At 48.0% G+C, this 12,469-nt stretch overlaps 1 protein-coding gene across 1 annotated transcript in view; it reads left to right on the forward strand.

Moving 5' to 3' along the window:
• The window catches only part of LOC307046831 (aromatic-L-amino-acid decarboxylase-like), a 47,087-nt gene that overhangs the window by 17,741 nt on the left and 16,877 nt on the right, over positions 1-12,469 (forward strand). The window lies entirely within an intron of this gene.

The following is a 12,469-nucleotide window of genomic DNA, read 5'->3' on the forward strand; positions in this document are numbered from 1 at the left end:
ACACACACACACACACACACGCACACGTGTAATCCTATTTGAGATAAGGCTGAGGATAAGGGTTCTGCTTCTTAACAAGGGAGAGAGACATGCAGGGTAAAACACTTGTTGAACAACACGCCCTGGTGTAGTAAAAGGGACAATGTTCACATGTTTAAATTTGAATAAGCACCGCTAACAATTTGTAAAGAAATATTTTCAAAGTGTTTTTCTACAACACAATTAACTTAGTGTTGTCGAACTGCAACAGGATTTTTCTTCAATACAATGTATAGCATGCTTTTTTCGTTAACAAAAAACTGAGAGTAATTGTATTTTCCGTTGATGTGATCTTGATAAGACTATTAACCGGGTTTATGTGACTGTACTTTGGCCCATTTTGTTATATGAGAATTAGTTTATAACAGTCAATAAACTATAAACTTGAGAAAATTTATATTTTTATGCCAATCTGTTCTGTTTGCATATAAATTGAAAGAAAACTAAGGGATTATCACACTGGCTTAATGTGTCGGTAAGAGGGTCAAGGGTTCATCCATTCATTTATATTGTGCAAGGCTTTGGGTTTTTGTGTGTTTGTGTGTGTGTGTGTGTGTGTGTGTGTGTGTGTGTGTGTGTGTGTGTGTGTGTGTGTGTGTGTGTGTGTGTGTGTGTGTGTGCGTGTGCGTGTGCGTGTGCGTGTGCGTGTGTGTGTGTGTGTGTGTGTGTGTGTGTGTGTGTGTGTGTGTGTGTGGCCTAGCATTACTATTAGGGCCGGGACTCGATTAAAAAAATTAATCTAATTAATTACAGGCTTTGTAATTAATTAATCGCAATTAATCGCATTTTTAATCACATATAAATATTTGACCTGAGAACAGTGAGAAGCAATTTTTTTTTCACATGGATTTTAGTATACCATTGAATAATGACTGAATACATAAGCTTAAGCAGCAAAACATTGTTTATTTTTTTCAAGGTGGTACTTAAAGACCAACAGAAAAGTGCAATTTTTGCCATAAAGTGTAGCAATAGCATATTTAGGAATATAGTACATTTCAGAGATTCAGGTAGCCTATAGGTAGGTAGATCTTCTGTAAACTATAACACTTTATTTTTTAAGTAAAACACAATACTTTCAAGTACATTCAGAACATTGGAAACCCTGACTATTAGAAAACATCTCTCTGTTGCTTCAGAGGCCATAACAGACTTTGTTGATTTACCAACAGTTGATTTAAAAAATCTAATCAATTTCAGTCCAACTCTCTCAATAATCTTGGCCAAAACAATAAACAGTTCAACATAAAGTGCCAGTTGCACCAACAACGTAATAAATAGTTCAACATAAAGTGTACCATTTAAAATAAAATAAAAAAGTGCCAGTGATTGACCTCAATCCCTCCTATTCTTCCAATATCCTGATGAAAAATAAAATCTCTCTGTTGCATAGGCCACTGTTTGATCAACGCGAATTGGGTGTGGGTCCTTGTACTCCGAGTCGGGCTAACGTCCACGCTAGCTTCCATGCTAGCTGCTATATGTTTTGCATTGAGGTGATACTTGAGGCTTAATGTGCTGCGGTGATATGCAAATTCCTTTTTGCATAATTTGCAAACAACCGTGCTCTTATCGATGCTTCCATCCGTCCGTTTTTTAAAACAAAATATCCCATCCACGGGGCCAACCAAAGCGGTCTCATCAGCTTCTTCGTTCACGTTTGACTATTGTTCACTGTGGTTTGTTGTTGTTTGAAGTCATGAACGTTAGTTGGTGCTCCAGTATAATCGGTACCCCTGAAACTCATCCAGTGAGAAACGTTCCACGGTGCAAAAATAAGTGCGATTAAAATGTGTTAATTTTTTGAACGCGTTAATTTTTGTGTAATTAATTAATCTTAATTAACGCGTTAAAGTCCCGGCCCTAATTACTATACTTGTGGGGACTTAAATCTGTTTACACAGTCACGTGTGGGGACTCGCCTCCTTTATGGGGACAAATTGAAGGTCCCCATGAGGGGAATCATTACAGTTTTTCTCAATTGCAAAACCCACTATTTAGAATCAAAATTAGTTTCTTCAAAACAAGAACATAGCCATCTAAACAGAAACACACTTGCCATAACTCTGAATATCTTTTGCAAAATGCACTTACATGACCAAAACTGAAAATACTGGTCACAAAAAAGAATAAGTCGATCGAAACAGAACAAATTGTCCTCTAATGAGACAAATGTGTTTTCATAACTGAAACTCCGGTCACCATAATAACACATTCTACCATAACAATATACATTTCTTGCAAAGTGCTCTAAAGTACTCGAAACTAAAAATACCCCTTCCAAAACCAGATACCTTCTCCAAAAACAAACATTTGTCAGCTCATTAGAAGACTATTTGAACAGTCATTACATGTCATTTGTTAGACGCTTTTATCCAAAGCGACTTATTCAGTACTGTAGACAATCCCCACAGGAGCAATTTGGGGTGAAGTGTCTTGCCCAGGGACACAACGACAAGCTGACTGCAGTGGGACTCAAACTGGCTATCCCCTGATTTGAAGTCCAGCACACTAACCACTGAGCCACAGCCTCCTCATTACTAAGTGGCATACTAAATACTGACTACAATCATCAATACACAAACCTCAAGCTATCGATATTGGAAACTGAACGGGAAATTGACAAGTTTGGAGAAACAAACTTACATATAGGAAAAACAGTATGTTACTGAAACTACACTGAACAAAAATATAAACGCAACACTTTTGTTTTTGCTCCCATTTTTCATGAGATGAACTCAAAGATCTAAAACATTTTCTACATACACAATATAACCATTTCTCTCAAATATTGTTCACAAATCTGAAAAAAATTATGAAAATGAGCACTTCTCCTTTGCCAAGATAATCCATCCCACCTCACAGGTGTGGCATATCAAGATGCTGATTAGATAGCATGATTATTGCACAGGTGTGCCTTAGGCTGGCCACAATAAAAGGCCATTTTTGCTTTATTGGGGGGGTCTGGGGGGGTCCGAAAACCAGTCAGTATCTGGTGTGAGGGTTAGGATTAGGGGTAGGGAATGTTCCGGTTTTGGACAAAATTAACATGGGATCACTCCGGTCAATGTACGTACTTCGTCTCACTGGAATATTAATGGCCAGATTGAATACAACATCGACCCAAATTCTCCGGTCAATGACAGGAGAGTTTTGAAAGTGACAAAACACTGTTCCACACATTTAAAAACACTTAATCAATGTTTACCCAGGATCGGGCAGGTGCTGAACCCCAGCCTGTCTATGTGGAATACAAAAACAAACAAAGACAAACACCTTTAAGGTCACCAGGGGCGTGAGGTTCTGGTTCTGGCGGTGTGCATGGAGGGGTTTGACCTGGCCCCCTGACACAATGCACACAGCCTGGAGCAGTGGAGCAGCGGCTGGGTCGTGTTCCCCCTTTTGTCCATTTGCCTATCAGTTTGTTAACCAGATGATGGACAGAGGCTGCGTTTTCCCCCTAAAAGTGACTTTTAATGGTGGCCCTTGCGTTTAAATGATGGGTCTTATCATTCACAAGGGTCCCCGACACAATGCACACAGCCTGGAGCAGTGGAGCAGCGGCTGGGCCGTGTTCCCCCTTTTGTCCATTTGCCTATCAGTTTGTTAACGAAATGGACAGAGCCTGTTTTTTCCCCCTAAAAGTGACTTTTAATGGTGGTTTTTGCATTTAAATGATGGGTCTTATCATTCACAAGGGTCCCCGACACAATGCACATAGTCTGGAGCTCGCTGGGGTCCTGCATATGCTTTAATCACACTTTTGTCCATTTGCCTATCAGTTTGTTAACCAGATGGACAGAGGCTGCGTTTTCCCCCTAAAAGTGACTTTTAATGGTGGCCCTTGCGTTTAAATGATGGGTCTTATCATTTACAAGGGTCCCCGACACAATGCACACAGCCTGGAGCAGTGGAGCAGCGGCTGGGCCGTGTTCCCCCTTTTGTCCATTTGCCTATCAGTTTGTTAACGAAATGGACAGAGCCTGTTTTTTCCCCCTAAAAGTGACTTTTAATGGTGGTTTTTGCATTTAAATGATGGGTCTTATCATTCACAAGGGTCCCCGACACAATGCACATAGTCTGGAGCTCGCTGGGGTCCTGCATATGCTTTAATCAAACTTTTGTCCATTTGCCTATCAGTTTGTTAACGAAATGGACAGAGCCTGTTTTTTTCCCCTAAAAGTGACTTTTAATGGTGGTTTTTGCATTTAAATGATGGATCTTATCATTCACAAGGGTCCCCGACACAATGCATATAGTCTGGAGCTCGCTGGGGTCCTGCATATGCTTTAATCAGGCGTTTTAACACTTTTCCCCACGAAAATGATTTTAAATCATTTTTTCGGGGCTATATAAATCAAATTCCGGTTAATGCAGAGCACAATTGTACCTTTTACTATTTTAATGTATTTGCATTATATATCTTTGGGCTATAAAAGCGATATAATTGGATGACTTTGTCAGTTTATGGAGCTTATTCCACAAATCCCGGAGGATCCGGGCCAAATTTGGGAGCTCATAAGCGGCCTGCTATAGGCCCCCACCCGTGGAAAGAAAAAAAATGAAAGAAAACGGTCAATTATATGTTAAAATAATCAAAAAATGAACTTTTGAAATTACAACGGAGAAGGGGCTCAGAAGAATGGGCTCCGATGCTCAAGTGTTCGGCGCTTCGGGACGAAGCCCCGAACACTTTTCCCCTCCCCCGTTGCAAATTACAACGGAGAGGGGAATCCAGACTTCCCCTCCTCCGTTGTAAAAAACCGTTCATGTTTTCCAAGCTACTGTCTGCAGGAAATCGGAAACCCGGTTTTTGAGAGGACTCAGAAAAAAAACGGCTGTGTAACTTCATGGAGGAATTCATCCGCTGTATGTGCACTCTGGCTCGGATACATTTTGTTGCCCGGAGACCCCCCAGCATGGTTCTTACCAAACTTTAAGTTTTTGAACTGGGCTCCGGAGGAAGGCAAGGGGAGTTGACAGGGGACTCAATCCGCCTCATGAGGCACTATTCTCGGATACATTTCAACACTTTTAGCCATTTTTGATGGTTCTCCAAAAAATAACTCTGACTTTTTCAGAGTGTGGAGGAATGCAAGGGGAGTTGACAGGGGACTCGATCCGCCTCATGAGGCACTATTCTCGGATACATTTCAACACTTTTAGCCATTTTTGATGGTTCTCCAAAAAATAACTCTGACTTTTTCAGAGTGTGGAGGAATGCGAGGGGAGTTGACAGGGGACTCTACCCGCCTTATGGGGCACTATTCTCAGATACATTTCAACACTTTTAGCCATTTTTGATGGTTCTCCAAAAAGTAAAGTGTTACTTTGTGAGTGTGGAGGAATGCGAGGGGAGTTGACAGGGGACTCTACCCGCCTTATGGGGCACTATTCTCGGATACATTTCAACACTTTTAGCCATTTTTGATGGTTCTCCAAAAAGTAAAGTGTTACTTTGTGAGTGTGGAGGAATGCGAGGGGAGTTGACAGGGGACTCTACCCGCCTTATGGGGCACTATTCTCGGATACATTTTTTCATTTTCACCCATTTTTTATGGAACTCCAAAAAGACAAGTTAGTCTTTTTTTCCCCCTCCTCTTCTGATTTCTCACTGATTGAATGGCAAACGCGACCCGCCATCGGAGGGCCTCCGCCGGCCCGGCCTCGTGCCGGTGCTCTGGCGGTCGGTTCCTCCGAACTGCGGGTTCGACTCTGATGGCCGGGAGGGACGAGGGAAACGTCGGGGGGGTCTGCTGGAGGCTCCTGCTGGAGTCTTGCGTTTCACTGGGACCTGGCTCGAAAAACTCGAAACCCTGACTCCAGTGCGGTGTTGCCGCCATGCGCCTCCGGGTACCAGACTCCCCTGCCTCCTCCGTGTTGCGTGGGCTGCGTGGGGGTAACCCTGCGTGTCCGTTACCCTGCGTGTCTTTTACCTCCCAGGCCGACCGATATGAAGCGTTTCCAAGACGAACCGTCTGACTCAGGGGTCCCACCACGGGTTCCGTAGCGGGGTGGAAGTTCCACCTCCCCACTTCGCCGCGGAATGCAAGACAAACACCTGTTTCTCTCATCCTCCACTGTGGCATAGCGGCCTTAGTCGGCTGCGGCATTCAGCAATTGGCCTTGCTCCGGGCACAGGACCCTACTTCATCAAACTACCTGTTTGATCCTGCGTAACAACCACATATATGCTTGTCTGCAAAGACATTGATCGAATGGCAAACGTGACCCGCCATCGGAAGGCCTCCGCCGGCCCGGCCTCGTGCCGGTGCTCTGGCGGTCGGTTCATCCAAACTGCGGGTTTGACTCTGCTCCTGGTGCGGACAAAGTCAGCGGCGAATGCCGGAGCGCATATATGCTTGTCTGCAAAGAGGGACATGCCTGGTCCCGCCCAGGTGTTCTTCTACGGCTAGTGTCCAGCCAGCTGCGGTATCAGCAAATTTGACCCGCCATCGGAGGGCCTCTTCCCCGGGTCCAGCTTCCGGTGCTTGGCGGTCAGTTCATCCAAACTGCGGGTTTGACTCTGCTCCTGGGGCTGACAAAGTCAGCGGCGAATGCCGGAGCGCACATATGCTTGTCTGCAAAGAGGGACATGCCTGGTCCCGCCCGGGTGTTCTTCTACGGCTAGTGTCCAGCCAGCTGCGGTATCAGCAAATTTGACCCGCCATCGGAGGGCCTCCTCCCCGGGTCCAGCTTCCGGTTCTTGGCGGTCGGTTCATCCAAACTGGAGCGGAAAAAGATAGGTGTATTTGCCTGAAGGATGGAAATAAACAAAGAATGATATTTTACAGGACATGACGGATATGTGTTTTTTCCAGGCTTTTGGGAAATAAACCAAATGTGATATTGCAGGGCATTACGTAGCTCATTTTACCCATGTGATGTTGTGCAGTACATTACTGAGCTCATTTAATGATATGGTGTACCAGGCGAAGTGGGATGCTGCCATGTCCCAACTGGTCTCCGGAGGAATATAAGGAGAGTTGACAGGGGACTCTGCCCAGTGCTCATGAACCAAATGAGGGGTGTGTTAGAGGGGAAGGCTCTGGCTGTTTCTGCAGCCTCTGCTTCTACCTTCTCTCCCCACCCCGATACCAGCGCGTGCCTGCTGTAAAAGGCAGGTGCACGGGCTCTCACTGCCACTTACTCTGAGCCTGGCTCCCGAGCAGCACGTTCTCCCCGGCAGTCCGCCAGCAGATGAAAAACACCCACCTCTCCGCCTCTTCCGAGGGACGAGGGAACTGTGCGGGGGGGTTTGCTGGAGGTTCCTGCCGGGTGCTCCGTACTGCGTTTCACCGGGACCTGGCTCGAAAAACTCGGAACTCTGACTCCAGTGCGGTGTGGCGGTCTCGCCCTGGCCGTCCACCGTGCGCCTCTTGGTACCTGATACCTCCGGGGGCAGGTGCGAGGGGTTCAATGCACCAAATGAGGGGTGTGTTAGAGGGGAAGGCTCTGGCTGTTTCTGCCGCCTCTGCTTCTACCTTCTCTCCCCACCCAGATACCAGCGCGTGCCTGCTGTAAAAGGCAGGTGCACGGGCTCTCACTGCCACTAACTCTGAGCCTGGCTCCCGAGCAGCACGTTCTCCCCGGCAGTCCGCCAGCAGATGAAAAACACCCACCTCTCCGCCTCTTCCGAGGGACGAGGGAACTGCGCGGGGGGGTCTGCTGGAGGTTCCTGCCGGGTGCTCCGTACTGCGTTTCACCGGGACCTGGCTCGAAAAACTCGGAACTCTGACTCCAGTGCGGTGTGGCGGTCTCGCCCTGGCCGTCCACTGTGCGCCTCCGGGTACCTGACTCCCCTGCCTCCTCCGGGGGCAGGTGCGAGGGGTTCAATGCCTCCTCCCCCCACTGCGGCGAAAGCCGGAGTGGGATGGAGCGCCCGGAGGTACTGTTATCCCCACGTTTTTGTACCCAAAACTGTCTTGTGAGCTCGTGGCAGAACCATGAAACAAAAAACAATCAATGTATCGGACCCATCACCAGCCCCGCGTTGGTGCGGAGGTGGGACCATTTTAACTAGGTGGTAACCCAAGTCCTCCCCTTGGTCCGTGTTCCCTGCATTGAAGCATCGGACCCATGGTTGCAATCACCAGTTGGCTAACGCATATAAACGGAGAAACAGAAAACCATTTAAATATAATTCATTGTGTGTGTTTTGGGAAGGATGTTGACCGAATGCCCGGTGTGCAGTCTCCGCTATCTGGCTTTGAATAAGCACCTTAAGCACAAACATGCAGTGCGGAACCTGGAGGAAAGAGGCATCATTCTTAAAATGGCCAGTGGTAGAATAAATGTTCGGACCAAACCCTGTCCCATCACAGGGTGTTCGTATGCTGGGAAGAAACTACACCGTCATGTAACTCGTGACCACCCTGAGTTCTCCCGAGATGAGGCACATCAGGTCATGGCAAGGCTGAAGCATAGTGTGGCCATGCAGTTGCTCCATGACCTCCGAGAGACTAATCCCATCATTGGAATGGCTACATTATTGGATATAGACAATGAGGAGGAATACCCGGTGCACCCTCCACCCTTCTCCCCACATACCGAGTGTGACGAAGAGGACTGCATGCAGGTGAGGCTGGACAATGTGGCATTGAGGGCTCAGAAAGATGCCCTCATTGATGAGGTGAAGACCCTGCGCTCCAGGCTAAAACAGGGTCTAAAACCCAGGAAGCAGAATGCCACTGCTGCTCTGCTTGAGGAAGACGAAGAATGTATACGATTTAAGGGCATAGCAATCTCAAGTACCCCCGGCATGAACACAGTAACCTCCGGCAGCAATACCCCTCTCAAGACCCCGGTGAAGACTGTCATGCGGTCCATAGAAGCCTCTGCGAGTGAGACCCCTCTCAAGTCTGTGATGCGGTCCCCAGAAGCCTCCGGAAGCAAGACCCCGGTGAAGACTGTCATGCGGTCCCCAGAATCCTCCGGAAGCAAGACCCCGGTGAAGACTGTCATGCGGTCCGACAAAGCCTCTGGTAGTGAGACCCCGGTGAAGACTGTCATGCGGTCCCCAGAAGCCTCCGGTAGTGAGACCCCGGTGAAGACTGTCATGCGGTCCCCAGAAGCCTCCGGAAGCAAGACCCCGGTGAAGACTGTCATGCGGTCCCCAGAAGCCTCTGGAAGCAAGACCCCGGTGAAGACTGTCATGCGGTCCCCAGAAGCCTCCGGAAGCAAGACCCCGGTGAAGACTGTCATGCGGTCCGACAAAGCCTCCGGAAGCAAGACCCCGGTGAAGACTGTCATGCGGTCCCCAGAATCCTCCGGAAGCAAGACCCCGGGGAAGACTGTCATGCGGTCCATAGAAGCCTCTGCGAGTGAGACCCCTCTCAAGTCTGTGATGCGGTCCCCAGAAGCCTCCGGAAGCAAGACCCTGGTGAAGACTGTCATGTGGTCCCCAGAAGCCTCCAGTAGTGAGACCCCGGTGAAGACTGTCATGCGGTCCATAGAAGCCTCTGCGAGTGAGACCCCTCTCAAGTCTGTGATGCGGTCCTCAGAAGCCTCCGGAAGCAAGACCCCGGTGAAGACTGTCATGCGGTCCGTAGAAGCCTCCTGTAGTGAGACCCCTGTATGCCAGAAGACCCGTGCGTCTGTCTCCAATAAGCTGAAAGCTAATCTGGCTAAGGACTGGCCCTCTCCCCAAAATCAATGGTCCACTGGGAAGGGACGGGGGAATACCATGCGCGAAATCACGTTGCCTAAAACATGGAGACGTACATTCAGACATACAGAGGTCATTGTGAGGGTCTCGCACTGACAGTAAAACGGAAAGAGAATTGTATGTCCAATGTCAGCCGGATAAAGAACTTCCTAGTATTCATGGCCCATGGTGTTGACCGGCTGTCAGACTGGCTGTTTCTAAAAGACACAAAGAGGGTCCGTGGCTGGAGCGAGTATATTTCAGAGTCGGGCTGGACAGTCACAACATCGCTGTTGTTCCTGAAGACTGTGAACCATTTCCTGAGGTACATGTCTGCATCAAAGCTCCGGGGGTGCAGGCTCACCCAGTCTGATATGACCCACATCATCAGAGAGGTGAAAGCCAACATTAACGATTTGAAAAAGTCTGTCACTCTCCACCAGTTTAAGGTGAAGAGGGACAAGCTGGATCGTCTGCCGAGCCAGGCGGAGCTTCTCGCCGCCATGGCGGCCGCTGAGAAGCGCATCCCTGATCTCCTTGACCTGATGGCGAGCAATCCGACCTCAATCACCCAGTACCTGCTATATGGCTATCTAACCCTCCATTGGAGCCTCCTGTATGGCCACCGTCCGGGTGTGTACGCAAACATGACCAACACGGAGGTCTTTGAGGCGGACAGAAGGGGCACTGCTGAGGGCTACATCATCCACGTGCAGGATCACAAGACTGCCAAGACATTTGGTGAAGCACAGCTGGTGCTTACAATAAAGGAGTTTAGCTGGGTCATGCGGTGGATGGGGATAAAAGAGGGCTTGTCGGGTCCTCAGAGTGAATTCTTCCTTTTCACATCGGGGAAGCAGGCTTCCAAGAACCTGAACGCTCACTTGAAGAGGGCTTGGGCTGATGCTGGGCTAGAAACAGCCGTCACCTTCACCATCTTGCGCACTGCCCTGGCTGACAATATCAAGCATCACCAAGATCCAGAAAGCAGGTTGATTCTCGCTAGGTTTATGTGCCACGACGTAAGCACTGCAGACCGGTTCTACGCGAATACGCCTGGAATAAAGGAGGCATTGAAGATCCGCTCCATGTTCAGGGCGGCGGCAGCAGCTGCAGCAGCATCATCATCAGAAGGAGGTCTACCACCGTCAGCTACCTCCGAAGAGGACTCAGGGGCGGAGAGCAGCGATACCTCTTCTTCAGGACCGATTGATACTCCTGATGAGGGGAAAGGGGCCGTGGACTCAACCTTTTTTCCCCGGTGCACTGTACAAGTTAGACGGCTAATATGGCCCCCAGGCCCATGTTAATCATGTTGTAATCATGTTGTTATTATGTTTATTTTGTATACTGTTTTTGTAAAAATGGTGTGATAATTAAATAAATAAAAAAACATTAGTATAACCTTGAAGGTTCCCAGGGGCAAATACAGTGCCAGGTATCAGACTATTTAAACAATGTGTACCAATGATTAAGACACCTTCCCTGGCTTGTAAAATGCGGTGATGCGCCCTGGATGTATCAGACTATTTTAAACAACTTTTCCCTGCCTTTCAAACACGTATCCCTGGGTGTTTTAGCCTGTCATTTTGCAGGATATCATTTAACATTGACCCTCTCCTGAAAATGGACATATTCTGTGCATTTCCGGGAGAGGTTACATGTTAAATTATATCCTGCAAAATGACAGGCTAAAACGCTCTTCCATACGTTTAAAAACACTTTTCCGACTATTTTAAACAACTTTTCCCCGCCTTTCAAACACTTGTTCCTGGGTTATAGCCTGTCATTTTGCAGGATATCATTTAACATGGAATCTCTCCTGGAAATGGACATATTCTGTGCATTTCCAGGAGAGGTTACATGTTAAATGATATCCTGCAAAATGACAGGCTACAACTCTCTTCCAGACGTTTAAAAACACTTTCCCCGACCATTTAAACATTATCTCTGGCTTGTAAAGTGCGGTGATGAGCCCTGACAGTATCAGACTATTTAAAGGGTTACCAGGAGCATGAGAATATCCTCCAAAGAAGGGGTGGTAGTGGCATGAATAAGGCCGAATATGGATGCCGATGTGCGGACGGTAAAGCACCGCAAAATCCACCCCCTTTAGGGTAACCAGGGGCATGAAGTTCTGTAGGGTGTGAACATCTGGGATTAGTCCGTGGGGGAGTGCTTAAGTCTGGGGGCCCGGGGTCTCATGGTGCACGAGGTTATGGAAGTACCACTGTTGCCGGAGGTCCTCAGTCCGTCCTTTGGGGCTCTATCAGGGGCTACAGAGAGGTGGTTTTCCCGGTCCCTCTCCTGGAGGTATGAAATAACCTGAGCTCCATGTGAGGGAGAGAGGAGGTCATTAGGCCGTCCTTTGGGGCTCTGTGAGGTGCCCAAGAGAGGTGCTTTTCCCGGTCAATTTTAATGGAAGTCTGACATGAGCAGAGTGTGCATGTGAGGGAGCCGTGCTGGAGCTGCTTAGTCCGTCCTTTGGGGCTCTGTGAGGTGCTTTTCCCGGTCTATTTTAATGGAAGTCTGACATGAGCAGAGTGTGCATGTGAGGGAGCCGTGCTGGAGCTGCTTAGTCCTTCCTTTGGGGCTCTGTGAGGTGCTTTTCCCGGTCTATTTTAATGTAAGTCTGACATGAGCAGAGTGTGCATGTGAGGGAGCCGTGCTGGAGCTGCTTAGTCCGTCCTTTGGGGCTCTGTGAGGGGCTAAATAGAGGTGTTTTTCCCGGTCTATTTTAATGTAAGTCTGACATGAGCAGAGTGTGCATGCTTTGAAACTAAT

The sequence above is a fragment of the Notothenia rossii genome, assembly GCF_949606895.1.
Source record: "Notothenia rossii genome assembly, chromosome: 7".
NCBI classification, from domain to species: domain Eukaryota; kingdom Metazoa; phylum Chordata; class Actinopteri; order Perciformes; family Nototheniidae; genus Notothenia; species Notothenia rossii.